Raw genomic sequence first — 23300 nt, forward strand, 5'->3', positions numbered from 1 at the left:
ATCAAAATACAAGGCACTTGTAAAAACTTTCAAATTCTATTAGATGCCATTGCAGTTATAATAAACAACATTTTCTCAAGGATCTATGATAATTCTATCTTGTCTTTCTTAATATATTCTTTCCCTTACATTTCCAACCTACCCTCCTTTATGAAAAAATAAATTTTTTCTTAAGTAATCTGAGGACCTGTCTAAGGCATTGAGAATTCAGAGCTGAATACTTTAGTCATCTCTGAACTTAAGGGAAGAAGAAAAAAGTATTAATTTAAAATTTCAAAATAATATTCATTCAGCAGATATAATTGATTACCTACTATATTTCAAGCATTAGGCTTGGCACTTGCACTTGGTAGAGAAGAAAAATAGATATAGTCTATGCCTTGTTGGAGTTTAGGGTATATGGAAAGAAACAGACATAAATTAAATAACAGAAAAATATAAAATGTCAAGGATGATAAGAGCTGTGAAAACAGACATATGGCTAAGGAGATTTAGTAACCTGGGTCAGGAAATATTTTCACGAAGATAAAACAATTGAATTGACATGTGTGGGATGAGTGGGGATTTACTGAATGAAAGGTGAAGGAAATATGTCCTGGACAAAAGAAATAGCATATGGTAGGAGGAGACATGGCACATTTAATGAACAGAGAAAGTTCAGTGTGACTGGAACCCTAAGAAATTGAAGGAGAGTGGTCCAAGATGAGGCTGGAGAGAACAGAATAATATCTTAAACAATATGGTGTTATGCACTTGAAAACTTGTTAAGAAGGTTGATCTGTTAAGCGTTTTTACCACACACAGAAGAGAATATAAAAATAAATAAAAAACAAGGGGATGCAAGAAATCTTTTGGAGGTGATGTGTATGTTTATTACCTTATTATGGTGATGGTGTCATGGGTGTATGCATATGTCCAAATTCCTCAAAATGTATACATTATATATGTACAGTTGTTTTTCTGTATTAAAAGTACTTTAATAAAGCCAGAAAAAAAGACAGCTCAAATGAAGTAGAATACATCAGTTCCAATTTACAAATATTAAACTTTCTTTAAGGTTATAGAGAGCAGGAAGATTTTAATAATGGACTGACATGATTAGAATAGCAGGTTTTTAAAAATATCATTGTGTCTGAAGTATGAAGATAGAATAAAAAAAGACAATAAAGAGGCTATAGAGTTAGTCTAGGAAAAAAAGATGGTGGATTAAATTACAGATTGAGAATGAGAGGGAGGAAAGAGAATGGAATTAGGAGATATTTGTCATGTAAAATCCATAGAACTTGGTGAAAGATTTAAACAGGGAGAGACTGAAAGATAGAGAGTGAAATCAAAGTTAACTTTCAAAGCAAACAAACAAAAATCTTGAACAATAAAATTTGATGAACTTTTGGGTTGGTGAACCTACGCACACCGCACACCCGCACACCCGCATGCTGGGAAGGGAGCAAGAGCCACTCCCTCAGAGATGGAAACTCCTTGCACTCATGACCCCTTAAAGCCCTTCCTATTCTCAACTTATGTACTGCTTCCTCTGGATGTTCATTTTTATCCTTTATTATAAAGTTAGTAAATACAAAAAGGAGAGTTAACTTTTAAGTTTCTGGCTTGTGGAATCGACTGAACAGTAATTCTATTCATTAAGATAGAAATAATTGGAGAAAAGCCATGTTTGGGGGAGCGACAAGGAAACAGGATGATTAGTTACGATTTGGACTTGTTTAGTTCATGGCAATTTTGAGTCATACAAATGGCAATGTCTAGAAGGAAGTTAGTTATCCCACAGATTCAGCCTGGGACAATTTGATAAATATCCTAGAGGGCATAGAAGAAATTACCATAAGAGAGTACAGATTGAGAAGAAAGTCTATGAGAGACTTTGGGTACTTCCAATATGTAATGGCTGCATACAGAAGTATATACCTGCCAAAGAGATCAAGAATTTGTTGCCAAAAATAGACATTAGAAGAATAAGAGGAGTGAGATATCATAGTTGTAGAAGCCTATGGAAAGGAGATCTTTCAAGATAAAAGAATGTCAAAAAATACTGAATACTCTTCAAAGGTCATACTATATGAGGAGAAAATATATGTGTATGAGCACAGTGACTGACAAAAATGGTCTCTAAAAGAGCATATTTAAATGATGATAAGAATGATTAAGGTAAGAGGCAAAGTTGAATTCCCACAGGAGTAAAAGAATTAAGCTATAGTACAGGGTTCTTGAGAGCATATGGATCAGAGCTGCAGGTACAGGTTAACTTCATAAAGGTCAAAGAACAAGTTCTCATTTTAACAAAAAGCAGAGAGAAAACAATGGGTGTGTTTGTATAGGATGTTTTATGTGGTAGCAGTAAATTTAGAGCAGTCTTACCAGATAACATCTAAGTTCCCTGTGAAATATGTGTCAAGTCCTCTTTGTGAAGCAAGTTGGATACCCATTTGTTTGGGGGGGAACAAGAAGATTCATAGGTTTAAATTGGATAAAGAATAGTTTATGTCACAGAGAACGGAAGAGTAAGTTTAGCAGATTAATGTAATGAATATAGTAATGAAAAGAGGTTGAGCAAAGGCCTGTGGGGACATAGTAAGGGACAGAGTTAATTCATCTAAAAATTAGTGAAAGTCTCATAAAAACGATTTATGATCTGAGTATAGAAAGACAAATAGGAGATTATCAGATAAGGAAGGGAGAAACATTATTAGTAAAGGAAGCATCATTTAGAGAAACGACCATAGGAATATCTTCAAGAATTTCGGTGTGGCTAGAGTCATCTATGTGCCATACTGATTTTGTCATATTTTTACCTAAGGCACAAGGTGGTCTGAGGCTCTGTTTTAATGTTCTGACAATGGCTGCTTTTTTTCTCCTACTGGTGGTTGCTTTTTTCTCCTACAACAAAAAGAGTACAAGCAAAGATCAAAATTTAGCTGAGAGAATTAACAAGAAAAATGTAGCTACCATACTTTTCTTTCAGGCTGGGTAATTTTACTCTCACTCCAAAAGACAAATTAAATCTATTGCTCTTAAAGAACAGTTAATAAGGTAACTGGACTTTCTCATGATTGTTCATAAAAATCAGTTCAAATCCAGAATAAAACATGTATTCTTTTGCATCACTTTTTGTTATTCTCATTTTTATGGGTATTTGTACTGTAAGTGATGACTTCTGAAGAGTTAAATTCAATCTATTTTAGCATTGCAGTTAATGACATTAGAAAATTGATATTAATTACCAAAATGACTACTACTAATAATAAGCTAATATTCTCATATTTAATAACCAATGAAAGGATTAATGACTATGCTTTAATTCATTCTTTTGCTATTAAGCTTAATGTTTTTATGTCAATTTTCATTGCTATGTTTATTATTTTTAGGAGTTTTAATATATTAACAAAGTGTTTATGGGTATGTTTTTGAGCATATATTTTGTGATTTGAATAAATGATTGTAAAAAACATAATTAAATGCTATCATTATTCCTAGCATAAGTATTTTGTTGTAGTGAACATTTATAGATACGTATTATGTTGACATTGTGTATGTTCAAACATTGAATAACATAATACAAAATCTGAAATGTCATTAATCCTCTATCGAACTTTTGATGGAAGATGTATTAGTAACTGTAATATTCAAAATTCTTAAAACCATACAATTCCTAGGTATTTAAAAGATTATTTTTTGTCTTTCGATTGTCTAAGGATCTTGATTTTGCTGCTGAGTTTTGTTCTTTTAATATGTTAATGTATATCTTATTTAAATACATTTTCTAGGTAGTGCATATCACTATTTATGTTTTTTTTTTTTAACTTAGATTTTGTCTCTTTCCTTGTTCTGTACTCTGTGTCTAGTAAACAAAAGAGAGCCTGGTTCAAAGTGGATATTTTATGAATAGATGAATATGTATGGTTAAATGTATAATTTGTCAATGACTTTTAATTATTCTAGGACCAGATTCCAAATTGTTCATTTTAAATTATTTTATGTTGTCTTCCTCATAGCACTGTATTTTAGACAAGTTCTTTTCAAAATATTTTTTCTGTAAGAGCCAAAAAACCCCTGAATTTTTAAATAACATAAAGATATAATTATTATGTATATTATCTGGAACATTGACTACACAAAAGAGACTATGTTAAAATTGGCTTATATCATAAGAATGCATATTATTTACTTAATTTCCAAAGTTGGTAACAAAGCTGTTGATTCTATGACTGAGAGGAATCACCAATTTCCCAATATATCACGTTTCTTCCACTGGATATTATGGACGTGTGGATGATGTCCTTATCCACAGATGTCTAATGGCTGATGCAACTCTAGCATCTTACCCACTCCTGTCTCTCTAAACAAGGGAAACAATGGCAAATTAAAAAAAAAAAAAAAGAGAGAGATAACAACAAAGTTTTCTTTGTGTAATTTTAAAATTAGAGTGTATAATAAGAGTACATTTAATTTAATTTTTTACAATGTTTATGCATGGGTACCCATGGTATATTTGAAAATGTTTCCTGGTTTCTTACTAATCAATTTGTTTCTTTTTGTTCCATGTACTTCAAGAGTTCATTTTTCTTTCTTTCTCCTTCTCTCTCAGAATTATTTCATGGTTTTCTCAAATTTCATGCTTCTGAAAGTCCAAACCCAATTCAATAATTTTACAGATATCAAGAAGTCAGCAAACAGTTATTTTCAGTATCCACAGATGTAAAAATAAAAGCTTCTGTGTGCTATTGATGAAATATTAATTTTAGAAGATTCTTGAGCTTTTTTTTTTTACTTTTTAATCTTCTCCTGAGATATCAAGTTCTCCACAGATAACTTTCCTTGGCCTTTTAAAAATACCTAAAATTTCCTAATATTACAAAAAAATAAAGTTTAATCACTTAATGTCATTAGTTCTTAAGCCTAATTTCTTTATTTGTAATTTCCAAAAGATCTCCTCTTTTTTTTAATTTGTAATTTCCCAAAGATCTCTTTTTCGACTATTTCTACAGCCTCCCACAAATCATATAATTCTCTATTTTATAGTTCAAGCCATAGTCATCTATGATTTCAACCAGATATGAATGCTTCAATTATTTTTTCAAATCAATTGCTTTGCTCACTCACTCATCAAACATTTACCATACATCAACCATGTGCCAGTTGCTAAGTTAGGGGCTGGTTATAAGTGATATGCAATGCATTTTTCCTACTAGTTACTATATTTTCAAATATACAGACTTCCAGTTTACACTTTGTTGGATATCTATACTCGTAGTATTTTTATTTAGTGCCCTATTTTTGAGATTTGTTTGCATTTTTGCAGTTTCTATTTGACTGAAAAAATTTTTAATTTACCTATGAATTTTATTTTTTATGTCATCTATATTTATTTTCAGCGAAATATGCATGGCTTCTTTTGTCCTAAGCAATACATGTAGTACTATTATTTAGGTGGATTATATTTTCCAGTTTATATGTGGAAAATTAATTTTTATAACTCCATCAGTTGTGAGAATTAGCTTCAGATAACAATATGAATTTAGGTCAAAGTTGGATAATATTTTAATTCACAAAAAGGAATTTTCTCCACAAAATTCTAAATTTATTTTCACATAGCACGTAATTTAGACTTTTATCAAAATATTTTCAGGATAGACTGTTTTATATTGTAGCATTAAACATATATTGCCATCTTGCAAACTGTTATAAGAGAGTTAATAAAATATGTGTGGTACCACAGAATCATTTGAGTTTAAAGCTAAACACGGTTAAACTGATAGTTCAGACATTTTGCAATTGTCATTCAACACATCAAAGCAATAAAGTTTAGTAAATATAAAACATTCATACAAACATAAATGCACACACAAATGTAATGTTAATATAACATTTTCTTGAAATACATCCAGTGCTTCAAGTCTGATAGGCTTAAATTTAGAATCTTATGGTATCATTAAATAAATGACTTGGTCTTTTACTTGAATAGCACACTCTACTAATTAGTACCTCAAATTCAAGAATAGTACTATACATGTTTTAGTATTTCACTTTGAGTTAATTTGTAATGGAAACTTTGGGGAAAAAATGCACTGAAAATTAGAATCTATTAAATCTTTCATTTGTTGATGTATGTATGTATGGATGGATGGATGGATGGATTTGTATGATAGAGACGTAAGGGATGGGATGGAATGCCTGACAATAAATAAAATAATAATAAGGATTAAGCCAAATTCTACAGAGTGGTATCTCATTATAAGAAATTATCTTATCAAAGACAGAAATATCATTTTTCTAAGTTTTCTATTTTATAATCCCACAGTATATATTAAGAGTATAGAATAGATATAATTACTTGTGACCCTGCAGAATAGCAGGATAAATAAAAGAGCACAGCAATTTATACGAATAATGATAGGTGTTTTACACATATGATATGACTTGCTTCATTAATCTAGAATAAAATATATTCGCATTTCTTGTTTTTCCAACTAATCACTTTTGCCATTACCTGCCTTATTTCAAAATGTATGGTATTACCCTTAGCAGGGCTGTCACTACCCAATTGTTTAAAAAACAAACAAAATCTTGATAGAATTCTTGATTCTAAAATGAAGGTCTAATCTACCTTAATGCACCAAAAAGAGAGACATTTGTTGTCTCATTAATTAACTTCTGCTTCTATTTCTCTGTTCCATTGTATTGCTGTTGAGTATCATATAATGATTGTTGCTTTGTCTGCTACAGGTATGGTGTCGCTAGTTCATTTTTTTGAGAACACTGGAAATCATTCTTAGTCTACAAAATTAGAATTCTCTTATTTCTTATATGCACAATCATTTTTCGCTAGAGCTCAGGTACCATGAAGATGGCAGATGCTTTGCTCAAGTTGTAGGATTAGTCAAACATTTTCCTTTAAACAACACTGTACCAAAATTACTTAAAATATTTTAAAAACTAATTTGCAAACCTAAATTTTTCCTGTCTTCAATAAAATTTTATTTCTTGCATTTCTATGCCTTTCTGGCATTAAATTTTGCATAGTGTTGCCAAAACCCCATGTTTTTCTCCGGTTTTTAATATGAGAATATTTGACAATTTCACCTCCTATTTCCCATAATATCATGGGCCCTACATGAAAAAATATCCATTATTTCCCAAAAGCATCTTTGCATTCCAAAAGGGTAGCAACTTTTGTGAAGATAATCAATGTTTTAAAAGTTATTACACTTTTACTTGCCAGGATTATACCTGCACAAATAAAAGAGCCATTCTAATGCTGCTATATAACCTAAGAAGATTAATTAACAACAACAACAACAACAACAACAACAACAATAAGGAAGAGGAAGGAGAATACAAATAACAACAGTCCTAATTAACCAGCAACTATATTTTCATTAATTATGTGACAAATGGAAAGAGAGACTATGCTATATGCAAACCTCTCTTAAACACAGATGACATTTGGGCTTTAATGGTGTCTGTAACCCAATTCAATCTATTAGACAAAATGCCTCTCATGTGATAAGTTTGGGAGGATGGAAGAATCTGAAGGAAAATGTATGCTAGGTGCATCATGACTCTTACTATGGCATTCTTGCATTTTCTTTAAGAAATTTTGAAGTCACAAGAATGTCAGAGACTAAAATGAGAGTGGATACTTCTGTTGAAATGTCTCTTTGAAAGTTAATCTTGAATTGGCAATAATTTTGCCATCCATAGCCCACTTTCTGGATCTTGAAGTGGACAGAACATAAAGATGAGAAATTTGCATGAGAATATTAAATCAGGAAATTTTGAAAAAATTCTGGATAAAGTTTTAGGTTATAGAATTCAGGACTATGGAATTCAGTTGTGAATTTCACACCCTGCCCAGACACAGGTACGGCTCAAATAGAGACTTTAACCAGCCCATGTTTAGTTTCCCAAAATTCTTCATAGGTTTGTATTTATCCTGGAAGCATAGATGCTATTTTATAGTTTGTTTTTCTATAGGGAAACTATTTTCCAATTAGTCTGCTTGGAGAAAGAGGATTTTTTTCAAAAAATAATTTGCATAAGACCCCTATGTATTAACAGAAACCTAATTGATGTCTCTGTGATAATAGTAACAATTTCATAATGTTTTTGGCTAAATTATTTATCTATGACTTTAGAAATTTGCCTCCTTCTCTCTCCCCCCCAAATATATGTGTGTGTATAATATATATAAACAGTTGTTTGACATTTGAAATATTTCTATGTGCCATTTATTGAATAAGAAAGAAAATAATAAAAATAGATCAGTTCAAGTATTATTTAGAGTATTAGCCATACCTAGACACAGTCAAAGTGAAATGTATATCTAAGGTATTCAACAAGTCAACTTAGAGATTTTCTATATTAAACTTTTCATTGAGGGAGAAATAAAACAAAGCATTACTGAGAGTTTACTCATTCTTCCATCCTCCATCTTCAATTGCTTGCTTAAACAATACTTACACTTCTGTTAGTTGGGCAACACATTCGCTCTTGTTGCCAAAAAAGACAGAACATCTAAAATCTGTTTTTAAGCAGTGTCACTTTTTCAAAGTAATAGGCACAACAAGAAGAAAAGAAACATCTGCTATCTGCAGATTTTTTTTTCTTTCCTCCCAACATCAATCTAGCAAGTATTTGGCAAGCAGCTCCTTGCACTCTAAGTCACAGAAATGTCAAAAGGAGAGTAGAAATGAGAGTAGATACCTCTGTTGAAATGTCACTTTGAAAGTAAATAAAATCAATTGAAAAAAAGGCCATCTAAAAACAAGAAACTTAGTGGTAAGGAGATGAGTTGCACTACATTCTTGGATAGTTGAAGTAGCCACATACAGAAATGATACTTTTTCCCCAAAACTTGCATTATAGTTATTTTTTGAATAGTAAAAGATGATAGACATAAACAGAAATTTAAAATTCAGTGGCACTTACTGCCTTGAAATTGATTAAGACTACTTTCTATTGAGACTAAAATGGTATTTTAAATGAAAACATTTATTATATGTGAAAAACCTTAAGGCCTTTCTATTTATAAAATTGCCTTCAGAAATAAGTGTTAGGTGTCAGAAGATTTCACTATGCGGTACGTTTATAATGCAGAATCTCTGGATTTTAATTTTTCAGCTCCATCTCTTGGCTCTGTTGACTGGGAGCTTGTTGTTTAAATTCTCAGTGCCCAAATTTCTGATCAGTAAATTTTGACTGTAATAATACTTAACTGGACTTTTGTGACTTTAAAAACAAAACACTTAGAATTATTCCTAGTAAGCCTGAGTACTCAGTGATGTTGGCTTATCATTATTAATTAAAGTACCCTAATGAGTTAGTACCATTCCTTCCATCATAAACCTATAAATAAAGAAGCAATTTCCTCTTCTGATTTTTAATTACTGTATTGCTGGTGTGACCAAAGGTGTTCATCCCTAAGGAAACAGTTAAGTGTTGTATAAACATACTCTTTACAGAGATATCAGTAAACCTGTTAAAAATGGAATGGATTTAAGAGTATAACCCAAAACTCGGTGATTAAAGCTGTTATGTAGTAAACAAAGAAATAAATGTAGCAAAATTAAAGTCATTCTGATTGAGAGAAGAAATGATCAAGGAATCATTATGGGATGGTTTGATGAAGTGATACAGCACTTATTATCTAGAGCTAGTGCTGAAAACTCCAGCTCTCTAAAGAATTTCTGTCATGTTTGCTTATTTAATTTCCAAACTCATCATCTACAGTTAACACCCTTGTCTAACTCATTCAATCTTTCATTCACATTATGCAGATTTTGCATATGTGGACAAAATAGCAAGAAACAGAATAACCTCAGATGATTTGCTTGGGAGTCTAAGGACAAATTTATGTGGTCCTTTTTATTAAAGACCACTTTTTGAAAAAAAAATTGTTTAACTTCTAACTTTTAACTCGTTCTCTACATCTTCTGTTCCCTGCATTCCTTTTTGTCAGTTCTGAAACATGGTGCAGGCCATATAAAAATGGAAAAGGTCTATGAAGTGTCTCTTCTCCTTGGCAAGGACTCTGGTTTCTTCTGTCCTCAATATTTAAGTGGATACAAATGGATCTGAACCTTTAAAAACCAATATCTGTTCTTTAGTAGAATTGCCCCTTTAAAAAAAAAAACAAACAAAACTTGAAGTAAATTTTCCTTTGTATTTTGCTAAAATGAGATTCCTAGGGAAGTTCAATACTTGCATTCCCGAAGCTGTAGTAAATCAGCCTGGAGACAACGCTATATTCAAGTTTTCAGAACCACACGTGATTCATGCCTTTTTTCATGGATAAAAATCTTCCAGCATTAATCTCCCGCCAGACAAACTTTGTTGAGGTATCCGAGAGTGGGTCATCTTACAGTCGACCAGATAAGTCAAAACGGAGCCACTGGCCTTTTCAGTCTGTATTCCTCTTTGCCTCTTACTCTTATCCACATACACAGTACTTTCTTTGCAGAAAGAATGGGCCGGAACGTCTCAACACAGGCAACTTCTGCTGCTGTTTTGATAAGATACTGCAGAGGAGTTTCATTTACTAAGTGTTTAATATCAGATCTAGGAGTTCGTGTACTGAAACAGCACTGCCTTTATTGGGGAGACTTAAAGTCTGTTTTTTAGGATGATTATTTTTAAATTCAACACGTATTATACTGTTAGAAAGACCATTATATACGATAGATCCAGAAAAATTTTATCTGTTAACATGCTACTGTTCAGGAAGCCTGCCTGATGAAGAGAGGGAAAAAGAGAAGGCGAAACTGCAAATCCTCTACTGAGTAATGTCTGAAGAGAGGTAAGTAGCTCTTTGGTTGGCTGGACTATTGTCTGCTAATGTTCTGCTTTTTCTTTCTCACACATTGAGAACGTTTAATTCCTTTATTCTGTGGTCTTTCCTCCTTGATCTAGATCTATTATTAGTACAAATCCATGTCTTGAATCATTATTAAAATTATAATAGTAAAAAGTATTTTATTATTATAAAGATATTTTATTATAAATGTGATGATAATTATAAATGATATAGTTATCGCACATAATTATAATTTTCTTCTAATGTCATTTTATATTAAAACACTGCTACCCTCTAGGCATATCAGATTACTTATGATTCTATAAAAATGCCTTGTAATTTTTATTACTTTTTTATTTGCACAGATTTCTTGATCTAAATTGCTCTTTATCCTTTCACTACTTTTGAATCTTATTCATCCTTCAAAGCCCAGTTTAAATATAATTGCTTATATAGAGAGCTTTGTTTGATGCCCTTAATCAAATATATTTCTCTCCTTGTGTTACCATAGTATTTTATTGTACATTATAGTATTCTGCCCAGTTTGCTTTGTACTTTAAATATATGAGCAATATACTACTATACCACTTAATAAATGTTAAGAAATTTTAATGATAAAATTAACACATTAAGTAAGATTTTAAAATATTCAAAATTATGTGAAGAAAATAAGATGGTTCCGTAGTTACCTGCTGGAAAACACAGAAGATATAAGCAATATATACATCAATCAGAAACTCAGAGCTAGGTTTGGAGTGGCACGGTGTTGGTCGGTGTTGTTTTGATTTAAAAATAATAGTATAAGGGTTAAATGAGGATTGAACCCTTTTCTGAATCATTTGTAGGAGAAGCTTTTACAAATAGTCCTGTCCCTAGGTGATGAAACTTCTTTGGTAAAGTAGATATATTATAGATATCTTAAATACTTCATTTAACTCACGCAGTTTTGAGATTTCATGTTCATCAAGCAAACATTTTATTGTGATTTGCCTTCCTGCAAAGGTTTCCTAGAGAGAAAAGAAATTTATCATGTCACTATTGAGTCTTGAGGTCTGTGTGGCAAGAATGTTCTATTGCATAGAAATCCATTGACCTTCTGCTTGCACATCAGATTCATGAATTTGGTTAACAATATTTTTTTGGATCTACGAAAGGCTAGAAAGTGGTGCGTGCATCCCAGCAAACTTACTGTGATTCTTCTTGAAGGTAAGCTGACAGTAGTTAAATCCTGCAGAGAAGTTGTGATATTGATATTTAAGACTTCAATAATATTTATAATTTCTATATTTTTAACATAATTAGTTTGACATTTCTTCCTTGGTTCTGTGTCTTACTTATGTTTGTTAAACCAGTGCTTAACACGAATCTTGATCTATAGTCCTTCGATAAATGTTTACTGAATTAAGTCTGTGTGTCTGATATGCTCTGTTATTGTCAAATTTATCCCAGTTCTTGATGGTTAAGCTATTCACTCATTTATTGATTCAAAATATGTCATATGCTTTCATGTACTAGGTAAGCATTTACATGCATATAATTTTTAAATTATGTAGCTCCTCAGAAACAGATAAACTTACCTAATGATCCATCTATAATATTTAGTTTTATTTAGTAAATCAGAAACTGATTTCCCCACAATGTCCTTCTTTATTTTTTACTAATAAAGACACTAAATTGTGTCTGTATAAATGGCCACACAACTGCATTTCTTAGTTTTAATATCAGCATTATTGAGCCATGTGACTAAATCCAGGCTAATGGAACTGAACAGAGAGTGCTGAGTTTAACTTCTAAGCTGAATCATTAAAGGGCAGGAGTATGCCTTTCAATGTCTCTTCTATCCTTTCTTCTGGTTGAAATATAGATTTGATAAATGGAATTTTGGTTTCTCTTTGACTATGAAATAGAAGCAATGTGTTGAGGGCCTCAAATTAATAAGATACAAAGATCTTGGATAACTAATATAATCAAACCACTGTTAATATAATCAAACCATTTCAGGAATGAGCTATTAAGTAAAAGAGAAATTAAATTTTAACATATATTAGCTACTGCTCTTTGGTCTTTATAATAGCAACTTATCCAGAACACATATAGCTATAAAAATCATAATTAAAAATTATAATTAGATAAAAATAGATAAATAGATGATGAATGAGTGGATGGATGGATGATTAGATAGATTGATAGATAATAGACATATAGATGATAGATGATAGATGATAGATAGATAGATAGACAGATAGATCAAAATAAAATATAATCTTTTCAAATTAGCCTATGAAAATAATCTCATTCAACAATGATCTCATTTATCTATTAATTTGTTATATTTCTTTTCTAGAAGAAACTAATTTTTTTTTGCTTATCCACATTTCCTGTGCCCTATTCTCAAGTATACACACTATTTCTAGCAAACAATCACGAGTATCTTGTGTATTCAGCCTTCTATTGCTTGAATAGTCACTCAATTTGTCCCCAAGGATACATTTGACCTAATGCTAAAAGAAATTCCACTTTATCTTACACAACTACTTTGATTGTCTATATGATAGTCACAAATTCAAATTTGACCTATACATTATAATGTCACAGTCATTTCATATATAGCCATTGCCTACATAAAATTCTAATTTTATGTAAAACAGCAAAACAGCAAAACACAGGAAGATTAGTAAGAATTTAGATTATAAATTAACTTGGTCCTTCACCATTTATTGAGAGCTTACTAAATATGTAAGTCCTTCTTCTGAAGAAATAAATCAAAGATTTTTTTTTCAATTTTCTACTCTCCAAAAGTTCATATTTAAGTAAGTTAATAAATGCACAACAATTACAATGCAATGAGTGCTATAAAGAGGACACGTACTGAGTATTAATGGGCTCACAAAAGAAGGACTTAACTCTGCCTGTGGTCATAGAAGTTTCCCCGAGAGGTGACATTCTGTGAATGAACTGGGGAATCCTTTTGAATTCACCTAATATGCAAGAAGAAATCATTTTAGCAAAGGCACTGAGGTTTGGAAAATGTGACCAGTTTGGCAAATGGTGCGGAGTACAGCCTGGATAGAATAAGGGCATATGGCAAGGTAAAAAAAAAAATGGTGAATCTTAAGTTGAATCCTTAATGGTGAATCTTTGTCAAGCATGCTTTAAAGTGTGCTTTTGTGCTATAAGCAGGGAAACTGTAGAATGTGAACATTTGGAGGATAGAAGGATCATGACATAATCAGATTAATGTTTTGGAAAGATTAGTCTGGCAGCAACATGGAGAGCAACATGAAAAATGGACCGAAGCAAGGACAAGGACAGGGTTTTCGCTGAAAGATATGTTTTCTTGCTTTTGAGATAATGCGTTATGAAGTCTGGAGGGTAGAGTTACATGCAGTCAGGTGCAGGGTTACATACAAGAATGTAGAAGCTTTTAAGATTATCTAGTTCTGCCATTTAATCAAGCTTAAATTCCCAATATACCATCCCCAACAAGTATTTATCTATTTGTTTAAAGATCAGGAAAGCCAGCAAATTAACTCAGTACTCTTCCCAATAGCCTATTATATTTTTTAATCTTTGAACAATTATGACTTTTACTAAAACGTCATTGTAACCAAGGTCAGAATATTCATGCTGTCATTCTTTTCTTTTAACTTCTTTGATGATTAGCAGCCTCATTTTCCCTTTCCATCCTCAACATCCAAGCCATCCAAAGAGAATGTGTTTATCCTCCTTGGCTCTCAATTTCTTCATATATATATATGAAGTGCCTCAGTGCCTTTGCTATATCTGCACAGAATGAATGTGTTGATTAGGGTTGACTTGTGATATCATAATAAAGAGTATTCATTTAATAGAGTAAATAGAATTTTGCACCATCTTAAGAAATGGGTTAAGTAAATCCAGTGACAGAGGAGTTGCTTGCCTCCTATGGATAATGTATGACTTGAGTAATGTATACACTTTCAAAACAAAAGAATAGCATCATATTTTTAAGGAAATATGGATAATAAAAGCCAAAAATAACTAAGGACAACAATTTAAAACCAATACTTTTAAGTTATTAAGAATGTCTTTAATCTGTTAATTTTTTATTAAAAATTTGCACAGCAATGTGAAAAGTACTATTTGAGATATTACAACATATTTCTTTTATGTGAATACTTTTAATTGACAAGAGGATAGAAGTAAAAAAAAAAAACAAAAACAAACAAACAACAACAACAAAAAACCTAGTTCTGGAACCAAACATGAAAAATGACATATAAGTTGATAATTTCTAAATTACCAATCTTAAAGGTATGAACTATGAGCTACTATATATAGTTATAGACATATATTAACAAACATTTTAAAGATACGGAAAAGAATGTTTTCAGAAGTTTAAAGTATTCAAGATAAAATATAAATGATATAACACAAACGCAAATCCAGTTCTTTCAATTTCAAACTCCATGCTTTTAAATAATATATTATATTTTCTGGGTTAAAAGAAAGTAAAGAATCAATAATAGAAGCATTCCATAGCCTCTTTATTGGTTACAGATTTGGTTTCTAGATATAGTCTTATTTTTACTGGGCAAAGGGAACTAGAACCTGCTTTTCCTGTATCTGAAAATGTTCTTATGTGACGGTGATATCAGTTTTCATTGGAAATAGTTATAAAGATTGCTTCATGAAATCTGTGTTTGAGTTTACTGTTAACATAAAAATGTTACCCAACATATTATTAGTATCCTCAGTATATATAAATTTCTATTATTAAAATTTGTATGAAAAACAAAACCAGAAACATCACTTAAAGAGAATTCAGGAAGCTAGAAGAGAGAACTTTCACATACGTGTCACTCAACATACACTGCTGATCACAACGGGAGTGGGGGTACGTTGCATCCCCAACAGGAAGTGATACTACTTTGCCACCTCAGCAGAAGAAAGGAAAGATATCTTCTTGTCCAGGATCAGCTCAAACACTGGGAGACTGCTGTAGTCAAGCCAAAGAAAAGTCACTATACATTGGAGGAACTTCCAGTTTTCTCCAATGGACTCTTCATTTGCAAGTCCACACAAGAATGTTCCTTTCCTTTGTTTCTCTGGACTTCGGTGTGGTTTGCCATTTGCAATTCTTCGCTGTTTCAGAATAAACCCATTCTGGCTATTCGTTTAAGGTCAACAGTTTCATGAAACATATTTTTTAGATAAGACTTTGATTCTGGAAAAAAGTAATTATGTAGCAGGAACATGCATTGCTACATGTTCATTTGGTTATCAATAATCTCAATATTAAATCTGATTTTATTTGAGAAAAAATGATTGTAAAAATCTACATATTTGTGTTCTTTTTAAATCTTTGTCTAATTTCTGTTTCTTAAAATTTTTATTTTTAGTTATATAAAATAGTTATCCATGCAAAGTATGCGTCAAATAGGTTATCATCTATATAAATACATACCTAAGTGAGTATTTAAAGAGGAAGAAATCTGGACAAAGGAAATTGTGACATGTAAATTTAAAATTAATGTTCAATTGTAATTTTATATTTTCATAGAATTTTAAAATATTAGTATATCTATTTAATAAAAAAATCTTATGATCTTAAAAATATGCCTTGTAGTAACATATATATGATTAAGAAATGGTGGTATCCATGGTAATTAAAATTACTTTAGAGTGTCATTTAAGAATAAAGTTTAATATAAAATAAATGCATTCATATGAGTATAATTAAAAGCCTATCCACACAAGGCAAAGAAAAAAAATGTAACTGAGAAATAAAGCCATGTAAACTGCAAATTTCTATATAAATTACTTGGCATCCAAGTTTTGTTAAATATTTAATGTTTCTAGAGTGGGTTCCTGCTCATACATCTGTCTTTTTGCTTTTCTCTTTAGAAAAAGTGGAGCAGATGGGGACAGTGAGACAATATAAAGATAATTCTTCTTCCTGAATGTGAATTCACTAAATATTTAGGATCTTGGCAGCAGCAGTTATGTGCCATATACAGAATGATAGCCCAATAATCTCACCATCTATGGATGACAGCTGTTTTATATATTGGCATATTTATTTCAACCTTTTTTTACTCACACATTACAAACTTGAGACATACATGTACCTGTGTGTGTGGATATATGTGCATTTATTTGTATATGTGTGTCTGTGTTTCCAGATTTTCTTAATTAACATTGTTGCAAATATTTTCTAAATTTAATATTCTATTATATTAATATTCATAATTTATTTAACTATAAATTGTTAAACATTCTTTTTTTTGCCATTTAACTTGAGGATGAATCTTTGTGGAATAGCTAATGATATTCTTAACATAAACAGTGAATAGTCACTTAACTGAGGCCATGATAATAAAAATTTTAAGGTTCTTAACTTTTATCAAAATTTGAAGTGTGTATGTATGCATACATAAATAAAAGTAGAAAAATCAATATATCTCAGAAACAAGCACATTTTAGAAGTCCCTTTTTTAGATGGTAAAACTAAAATTGGTTGGATGATCATATATAACATTTAAACAGATCACTCCAATAATTTAATTAGTTCATCAGTAAATGAATGAAGATTTAAAAGTTTAAAGATAAAATGAACTCTGACATTAAACAAGCAATCACTGAGGTAAACTGCACTTACTTCATAGGGGTTTCTATTCCTATGGCCGAATCCAATTTCTTTAGATATAACTTGCTGATTTTAGAGACTAGGTGACATCAGAAGCTACAATTTAAACATTTAAACAATCAAATATTAACTCATATATTTAAAAATAATCATAAAATGAAATAGTAATAAAGAACAGTGCTGGTTTAACCACAGTTACAATAATACATTTACTTGGGCACAAATAAAATAAATCTGGAGAATTTTCATTCTTGTTTATTCTACATGATCTATGTAAAAGACATATCTGGTAGTTTTGAATATCTACTTATATAAAGATTTATTGTAAAACAGATTTAAAAGTATCCATCAAAGAATAGATAATTCAAATGTTCTGAATACCCACAAATTCTATGAATCTCAGGTTTCAAACTCACCAAAAAAAAATCGTATTATTTTATAGGTACTTAAAAAAGAAATATTGCTCCAGTAATAAAGGATTCTTTTTAAGAGCGGCAGGAATTGTTCTGGTGCCCACATCTAAGTACATTTTCTGACCCTTAGTAAACACTAAAATCCACTTAATAAAAATGCTTCGACTCTAAAAAGGCATATTCTACTATTATAAATTGTCTAATATAACGCAATCATTTGTACATGTGTACTGTTTGAAACAGGAATTCCAGACTAGAGACTTTCCTGGGAAATCTGCATCTAAAATTTCTGGACCTTCGAAATTCAGAGTAGAGTTCTAACTTAAGGGCAAGCCTAAAACATGACACATAATTACCGAAATTACCGAAAGAGAAATGTTCTGTACCTGTTAGCTAACTCAGTAGATAAGAGATGGATCTGGCTAGCCTAGAACAAATGCTTCATAATGGTACCTACCACTAAGAAAACATTTATTTTGATCCAGAACTATTTAAGCTACTTTTGATAAAACTTCACTGAATACAGGAACATTTTGGCGTTTATTACCCCATTAAATTCCCTCACTTTAGAAACATCTCCGTAAATAGTGTGCTGGGAAATACACTTTACTCCGCATTCACTCTCTGAAGTAGTCATTCATGATTTATTTGACCACTCTAGGGTTCAAGTTCTCTTATCTGAAAATGAGAATGCAAATCACTTTACAAATATAAAGCCTAGCATCAATGCTACTTTTAAAAATCTCATGATTCATTAAAACACTTCATCGTCTCTGTACCCCAAACCTCTATTAGGTGCTTAAGTGCCACCAGATCTTTATCAACAAGTACTCATACACCACTCACAGGAAACATTCGCACTGTGAAGGGCATGTGTTCACACAGTAAATGCCAAATGTACAGAGCTTTAAATAATTATGGCACTCACATTTAAAATAGATCCCATTGTCAGGTTCAGTTAAGTACCAATTTTGAATGTGCATTTAACATCTATGCACCTATTTTACCTGCAAAACTGACAGAATTGCTAAATAGTATTAGAATACTTTTTTGCAACCAAAATTATTTTCACTGAGAGGTAACTGTATAGGAAGCACATAATAAAAAATGTAATTAAAAACTCAGGCATATAATTAACTATTAATTTTAATGCTGAAAATGCTACATATCATAGCTATCAGTGGATATATATGTGGTTGCTTTAATTAGTATGTTGAATATTTAAATTAAAGAAGGATTTTAGTCAAAAACACCTACAGCAGTATAAAACCATTGCTAGAAGTCAATATAAAACTTAAAATTAAACTAATTAGACCATATGGAGTATGTAAGAAAAGATTGATTAAACCTTGTCAGATTTTAAATGCCGTCTCAAGACCAGCTTGAACTTTTTATGACTTTAATGCACACATATTGCTAATTCACCTATTAAGCTTTTCTGTCTTCTAAACTAGCTGATTTTACTTTTAAGTTTACAAAGAACTAAAGTAAAAGAATTACTTAAATGATGAATCAATATGTTTCTATGGTTCTGGTGCTCTTTCCAATGTCAGTATCTGCTAAGACAGTACAGTGCATTAAAACTGTTTGTTTGTTTGTTTGTTTTTCTTCTCTTTGGGTATGAAGAAGAGATTCAGTGAGCCTCATCCTTCTGCCATTTGAAGAAAGAGGGTCCACATATTATTAAGATATACCTCACAAGCTATTTACATTTCAGGGTTGCTGTTCATATAAAGAAAAAAAGAAGATTGAAATCAATTTACTAGTGATTGAGAAACCAGTATGTAAACCTTTTAAAAAATATCTTGACTTTATGACTACTTAATAAGCTGAATTTTCCAAAGTATAAACATGTATGGGATATGAGTATGATACTTTTAAGGTCTGGGTTGCATAACACTTTTACCAATCATTTTGGTCCAACATAGAACATCTTATTACTAACAAATCCAGAATATCTGTTTGGATCTGTATTAAAATTGATTTTACATGATGCCATTGCTGCATTCCTTATCTATTTTTATACATTTCTCGCTATCATCCTGTTACCTGTAAAACAAAAATGTAGTTTTGTAACATTTTAAATTGAATTGATAAATTGGGAAAATTAAAATTTTGAGAAAAAATATGTGAACAATTGCTGCATATTCTTAAATATATGTCTACTCCTTTTCAATTTGAATTCTCTTTTTAGAAATAATGCTATAGATAGACAGCCATTTTGGCCTTCAAATGTCTAACTTTTAAGAAGTTTAAGTAGTTAATTAAACTGACATTACAGAAGAAAACCTGATGAAAAACAGAAGACAAAAGTCCTGCAAAATACTAGATACTCTTAGAAAAATAAAACTTTATTTAAAAATAATAATTTTATCACGTATGATTTTTCTAATATAAGTAATCATGGAGTTGTTATTTGTTTGGGCTCCTTGATGTCTTATTCTTCTAGTGGATTGTGGAACCAACACAAGTACTTAAATTTACACTACATGCTAGGGACTCTCAAACTTTTTCTCCCTTCATATTGTTTAGAAGAATTATATTTGCACTCTCTTGTCTGTGATATTCTTCATTTATTAATGTTACTTTCAACAAAAGTGGGCATGGATTGCTGTATAACTTAATACCTTCTACATTTCCCTTCCCATTCCCATATTTTAAAATACATGTGTTAGAACTGGCTGAATCTTATCTCCTTTAAATCTTCATAAATATGTTTCCAGGACCAGTGTGGTACATTCCACCAGAGCCTGTTAAAAATGTAGCATCTAATCTGCGGCCATGCCACCCTGAACATGTTCAATCCCGTCTGATTTCGGAAGCTAAGCAGGGTTGGGCCTGGTTAGTACTTGGATAGGAGACCACCTAGGAAGACCAGGTGTTGTAAGCATTAAAAAAAAAAGTAGCATCAAGGCTCTTACTCAAATCCGCTTAATCGTTAGAGTTAAATACCAATGTTCCCTGGTCAACACAACTATGAGTAGTATTTCAGTATCAAACGAGACAAAGAACGTTAAAGTGTTCCAAGGAAATATCTTTGGCTGCTTCATACCTAAGATGTTCAGTATATGTGGTAATAATAGGTACTCAGAGTTTCATGTGCCCCTCTTAAATACAACAAATGACTACACCGTAAATGTAACATCATAAATGATACAAGAGAATGGTGTACCTTTGTCCTGATGCTGAGCAGAAGAGCTACTTCTATTTAAGACAATAAACACTACTGGGAATTTTTAAAAAACATTAAACAACTGCATTGAACGAATCATTTTGGCCATAGGTGAGTGTTTTTAAAAATGCAGTAATGGCTTAATTATACAGATAAAATAGATTTTGAAAGATTGGTAAAGTCTCAGATGCTTGCAATATGTGATTTATTGACCTCAATTGATGATTAAAATTGTCAGATATAATTGTGCCAAAATTAATCCATTTGAGAAACACAATCAAAGGTCGTCAAATATGAAATGAATTTCTCATCTCTTTGTATTCAATGTCCATTCTTCTCTTTGAGTAAAAGAAGTAGATTTTCATAAATTAAACAAGTATGCATTAATTATACAACATTGTTCTCTAAAGTCAGTATATAAGAAGATGACTGAGTTGATGACAATAAAGGAGGCAACAAGATGAATTTCAGTCTCAAAATCCTCCGTGATAGGATTCACAACTACTTCTCTAGCTCCCTTTCATTCCCTGCCTGCTTCCTCACCTGGCACTTGCTATATTTTTAGAAGGACTAGACCCTTTCATGTCTCCCTGTTTTTGTCTATACTAAATCCTGTGCTAAGAATATCCTCTTTCTGGCTTCTTTCTTCCCATCATTCAGTTTGGAAATCTCTAGATTATTTTTTAAAACATAAATCAAATAAAATTCTCTCTGTAGCTTTTCTCGCAAGTCAAAGCCAACATCTACTATGTTGTAATATATATACCTTGGTATATTTTATTATTATAGCATTTATCTTATATTGTAATAACACTTTACATGCCAACTTCTCCCATGAGACCAGGCACTTTAGAATACAGACAACAGAGCATCATTTCTGTCACTCCATTAGCACAGGGCTCCATACAGTGTGCTCTCAACAATGATTTTTGAATGAAGGAATGAATTTTTCATTGATTAGGCATTAAGATAAATCTCTCCATATAAACTTCCTTTCATTTTTTTTATTGCATGCCTTGTAGCAATGACAACAGCAACAAAATCAACAGACACTTATTGAGGATTTCTCTAGTGCTAGGCACCGTGCTAACAGCTTTACAATCATTATTTATCTTATTTAATGCTAAAAACAATCCTCTGAGGTGGGTACAGTTATTATCCTCTTTTTAAGATAAAGAAACTAAAAAAAGGGATTACACATTTAGTAAATGGTAGTGTCAAGATAAAAACTCAAGTCTCCTGACACCAGCACTTGCTATTTTAAAAAAATGCTAAAGCAATATTTTACATGATTGATATGAGAGCTAATAAAATGCTTTAGCCATTGGCATAAATAGCAAAACATCTGAAAATAATCCCCTATTAAATGCAAAAATAAATGACTCCTCATAAGAAAGTTTTCACTGCTTTCCTCTTTCCCACCCTGCATTTCATTTATTAATGCATGTGGTTGTGATATAAAAAGGTTCCATTATTTACTCTGGTATTATTCTATTTATATATACCTATTTCACAACTATATAGTCTTAATTTATCAACCATCCTACCCTTAAATATTTTGTTCAGTTAATGTATCCTATTGCCCTTCTAAGAACTTCGCATTTATTCTATAAAACCACATAATATAAAATGATTGAAATATTTTTAATTTCAATAAAATAATTTTAGATAGTGCTTTAATGTCCTAATCTTTTATTTAAAGTTGACAAAAATAGTATTGACTTTCTTGCACATATATATCCCTATACAGAAAAAAATCTATTATATCTTATAATTTCCTTTTGTTTATATTAATGCATATGAAATTAACTTATAACAACATTATGTTTGTAGTGTTTCTGAATTAACAGAAGTAAATTGAATGAAAATTTAATCATCCATAGAAATCATGACAGTGTTCACCTATATGGCATAGAGATTGACTTGAATAAACAATGAAGACATATTTAAAGTGAAGAACATTTTGTATATTTTGACTGTTTCTTGGTCATCCAAAAATATATCTTTTCAACCTAATTACCCTTCTGTTATTATATTGCATTTTATTTTTCTTTCTCTCTGAAATTGGCTTTCCTTTTACACTATTGTTTTAACATTGTCTTTACGTTGTCTAAAGTGGTTTATAATATTAGAGTCAAAATTGAATTTATCTTAGCTAATTATTTTGAAAGAATGCTAAAGACAAATTTTATATCCTTATTGAAGAGGGTGCAAACTGGGGCTTCCCCATGGTCAAGCCCTAGTCTATGTCTTAGGATTTTTAAATTATTTTCATCTATA

General features: G+C 31.1%; 1 pseudogene; it reads left to right on the top strand.

Annotated features, from left to right (window-relative positions):
* The first annotated feature begins 20619 nt into the window (after window positions 1–20619).
* Window positions 20620–20738, top strand: LOC112481449 (annotated as a pseudogene).
* The last annotated feature ends 2562 nt before the right edge of the window (window positions 20739–23300 follow it).

This window comes from Pteropus alecto, unplaced genomic scaffold, assembly GCF_000325575.1.
Source record: "Pteropus alecto unplaced genomic scaffold, ASM32557v1 scaffold72, whole genome shotgun sequence".
Taxonomy (NCBI): Eukaryota; Metazoa; Chordata; class Mammalia; order Chiroptera; family Pteropodidae; genus Pteropus; species Pteropus alecto.